We start from the raw sequence: 4,826 nt of genomic DNA, 5'->3' as shown, positions 1-4,826 counted from the left end.
TCGTTTGCCAAAAAGTCCTTTCGCTAAGTTATAGTTTTAGTATAAACCAAAGCAATATGACTACACCCTGTTCATTAGCAGAAATAAAAAAGTCACCGCCTAAAATCTTTGAAAAATAGACCATCAACCGTTTTGTGGTAAAAATTCAACAGATAGCAGTCGGTTATACGTCAATCTCAAGGTTTACCAGTTTCCAGTAAACACAACATTTTGCTCCGTCTGTGTTGTTTTTCAGACACAACAGTCCAGTGCTAGTCGGCGCTAGTTAGCGTCTGTTAGCTCACAGGGCTCTAGGTGCAAGTAATATTTTTCCTCTAGGTCAAACATCTGCACCTATGTCCTCGCATCCGCTGCAGTGTTTGTTTAATATGATACTTTATGGATATGGTTTCATTTTGCGTTACATGACCCATTTTTTCCGTGCCTGTTTGGATCTCTCCTCTACTCTCCGCGCACCCCCACCACACAGTGGTCCACACTTCTACATTTGTCTACGTTTTAATTGTTATTGACACGCTGTATACATTTAAGCATGAGAGGCAAACCTTATTTGTACCAGTGTTTTCGCTGGTAACTCTGTTATTGCGGTGGCCACGCCAAAAAAACACGAAGAGTTATTACATGCAACTAACTTAAGTTGGTAGAGTATAAGCATCCTGGACCTGGGCGCGAGATGTACCCATGGCCAGAATATCATAGTTCATAAACGCGCGCAGTGACGATACAGACATTTCATACACACAACATATGTAACTCTGCTGACCCCCATTCGACCAGTGCTGGACCCATTCGTAATGAGTCGGCTGTCACTCTGTAGTACGTCCATCGCGCTCCCTCTCCTTCCCTCTCTCTCCCTCTCTCTCCTAGCTCTTTAAATCAGTTATTGCTGAAAACAAGTGAAGGACTTTCTCAGATACATTTAAAAAAAAATGTCCTACGCTATTATTTCCTATAGCTAATTTTCCTTTACATGTGTTGCACAAACGCTTCAATTGTTTTAATGCTATATAATCTAACCAACCAGGTCAGAAACATCTGGTCAGCAATGCTGACCTATGTTAAACATGCCATTTGCAAATGAGACAGATGAAGAAAACCCTGTTAAAATTGATGCCGTGCACACGGTTAGATGGTTGCAGTACAACTGGTAAAAAAACAGTCAATCGACTTTTGCATTGGTATAAGTGTCGTTTATGTGTGTGTTTAGCGAGTGTGAGTTGAGCGAAGAGATAGAGAGAGACGGAACAGATGGATGTTGGTAATGAAGAAGAAAAATTAGTGGTAAGTTGTCAAGGGTAGAAAATGAGTTTCTCCATTACTTAATACTGCAGCTCATCAAGACCAATTAAAGTTCCTGAGTCCTGCTTTTCAAAGGTTGATACTAAAATGGATGGTCCAGAGCAACGGGTGAAGCCTGTCTTGCCTCTGATTGGTTGATCAAGATGGTTAGGTAGTTTAGGCATAGGAGTGAGATTGTTTACAACATTTTTACAGAAAAGCTTTGAGTCACAGCCATAGTTAGTGTTCACTTTAGTTTGGTGATTTACAGTGGGTACGGAAAGTATTCAGACCCCTTTAATTTTTCACTCTTGTTCATTGCGCCTTTTTCCAAAAATCAAAAAAGTTCTTTTATTTCTCAGTAATGTACACTCAGCAACCCATCTTGACAGAAAAAACAGAAATTTAGAATTTTTGCATATTTATTAAAAAACAAAAACTGAAATTCACATGGTCATAAGTATTCAGACCCTTTGTTCAGTATTTAGTAGAAGCACCCTTTTGATCTATACAGCCATGGAGTTCTTGGGAAAGATGCAACAGTTTTTCACATCTGGATTTGGTTATCCTCTGCCTTCCTCCTTGCAGATCCTCCCAGTTCTGTCAGTTGATGGTAAACGTTGGTGGACAGTCATTTTCAGGTCTCTCCAGGATGCTCAATTGGGTTTAAGTCAGGGCTCTGGCTGGCCATTCAAGAACAGCCACGGAGTTGTTGTGAAGCCACCCTTCGTTTTTTAGCGTGTGTCTTAGGGTCATTGTCTTGTTGAAGGTAAACCTTCGGCCCAGTCTGAGGTCCAAGCACTCTGGAAAAGGTTTTGTCCAGGATTCCCTGTACTTGGCCATTCATCTTTCCCTCGATTGCAACCAGTCTCCTGTCCCTGCAGCTGAAAAACACCCCCACAGCATGATGCGGCCACCACCATGCTTCACTGTTGAGACTGTATTGACAGGTGTGAGCAGTGCCTGGTTTTCTCCACACTACCGCTTAGAATTAAGGCCAAAAAGTTCTATCTTGGTCTCATCAGACCAGAGGATTTTATTTATCACCATCTTGGAGTCCTTCAGGTGTTTTTTAGCAACTCCATGCGGGCTTTCAGTGTCTTCACTGAGGAGAGGCTTCCGTCGGCCACTCTCCATAAAGCCCCGACTGGTGGATTGCTGCAGTGATGGTTGACTTACTACAACTTTCTCCCATCTCCCGACTGCATCTCTGGAGCTCAGCCACAGTGACCATTGGGTTCTTCTTTGCCTCCCACCAGCTCTTCTCCCCCGATAGCTCAGTTTGGGCCGACGGCCAGCTCTAGAAGGGTTCTGGTCGTCCCGATCTTCCATTTGAGGATTATGGAGGCCACGGTGCTCTTAGAACCTTAGTGCAGCAGAAATTTTTTTGTAACCTTGACCAGATCTGTGCCTTGCCACAATTCTGTCTCTGAGCTCTTCAGGCATTCCTTGACTACCATGATGCTTTGCTTCTGACATGCACTGTGAGCTGTAAGGTCTTATATAACAGGTGTGTGGCTTTCCTAATCAAGTCCAATCAGTAATCAAACACAGCTGGACTCTAATGAAGGTAGAACCATCTCAAGGATGATCAGAAGAAATAGCAGCACCTGAGTTACATATGAGGGTCACGGCAAAGGGTCTGAATACTTATGACCATTGATATTTCGTTTTGATGGCTAACAGACGGGGGGGGGGGTATGGCGCAGGGAGAGTCCAGTCCTTTCACAATCACGGCGGAGCGGCCGCAGCCGGCATCTCCATCTGCCGCCTCTGTCCGATACAGCGGCCCATCGAGAACCGGCGCCGACCCATTTCTTTCCTTTATCCCGGTATCTTCCGGTTCTCTTCCATCCCAATATTTTTTTAGCTTATTTATTTCCCCCCCACCCCCGCATCATTGCTTTTCCAATTCTCCCCTTTCTCTCTCCCTTTCGTTCACCTTTTTCTCTTTTTTCCTCCCTTTCACCTTCTCTCTTTTCTTCTCCCGAGCCCTTTCCCAACTTTTCCCTCTTCCCTTTCCCCCTTTGTTCTTTTTCCTTTTTACTTACCGTTCTCCCTTTCGCTCCCATTCCTCCTATCCCCCCTCTTTCCCCACTCCGCTCTCACTCTTACCCTTTCCCTTTTTCCTCGTCCTTTCTCTCCCCTTGTATCCTCTCTTTCTGTCTTCCCCTCTCTTCCCTGGGGTGCGCGGTCCTTTCACAGTCAACCAATGGGACCTGTTAACATAAGCTAGCCGTTACGGTGTTAGCGATAAGGTTAGCGACCGTGATAAACGTTAGCTAACCTAGCTAACATACTACTACACCGTTAACAATAAGCTAGCCGTTACGGTTTAGCGATAATGTTAGCGACCGTGATAACGTTAGCTAGCTAACACATTACTACTAACACCATTAACATTGAGCCATCTTAACGTTAATGGTGTTATCGTGATAATGTTACTGACCGTGATAACGTTTAGCTAGCTAGCTAGCGGTTAGCTAACATTAACTAATTGCAGTGTTTGTGGTAGTTAATTTTTTTAGCGACCGGTGATGAAGTTAGCTAGCTAACAAATACCACTGACACCATTACGTTAGATAGCTTAACTTAACGGTGTTAGTAGTAAAATTAGCGACCGTGAACACCAGATGATTAACTCTACTAGCTAGGCTGCTTAACGTTACTTTACTGGGGTGATCGGCTGCCATATCTAAAAAAAAAAATGAATCGATAAAACTATTCTTAACATTTCAAGGCATGCAGGCAAACAAAAAATATTTTCAAACTTACATAAATGTTGAAAAAGCCGCTGACATCGCGTCCTCTTGGTGAAACTGCTGTCCACGCGCTTTCCTCAGAGACTGATATGCATCACGAGCCTGTCCGTTGTCTTAAATATTTTAAATTGTAATCCCCGCTTTTTTCTTTATTTTCCGAGATGCACTGCAATTTACAGTAATCTGTAATCTGCACCATTCTGCAGATATGTGCTGTATCCTAGACCGTTAATTTTTTTTTCTCCCAGAATGCATTGCCACATACGTATAATCCTGTATAATAGTAAAACAGTAAATACTGTGAGATTTTGCTGTTAAATTTACATCAAGTTTTACAGTGTAACTTTTAATAATATGAATATAAATTTTTTATAGAATATCTCACTAATTTAAAAATATACAACATAAGTATATCAAACTACACTATATGTATAATTTACATGTCTTTTTTTTCATAGTTTCTATCGACAGGTGGTCTGATCACAGCCAACAATTTAAGTCAGATGGACTCCATAGTTACATGTCTGCGACCGGCACAAGATTTCCTACATTTTGACAAACCATGATGTCTGAAGACTGAAAACTGGAGGAGAGAGAGCATTTTGTTTGGAAAACTTTCAGAGATCCGTACCGCAGCCCCCCACTCAGTCCTCCACCCTAGCTCTCAACATTCCACCACATACACACACATTGGAAAATCTGAGATGGTCTGAAAACGGGACGATACGTAAACTGTTAGCTGAAACTAGACAAGAATACCTACGTTTTGATGTATAAACTGTCCAT

The sequence above is a fragment of the Etheostoma spectabile genome, chromosome 22 (genome assembly GCF_008692095.1).
Source record: "Etheostoma spectabile isolate EspeVRDwgs_2016 chromosome 22, UIUC_Espe_1.0, whole genome shotgun sequence".
Taxonomy (NCBI): domain Eukaryota; kingdom Metazoa; phylum Chordata; class Actinopteri; order Perciformes; family Percidae; genus Etheostoma; species Etheostoma spectabile.
Note: the sequence above shows the minus strand (reverse complement) of the source record.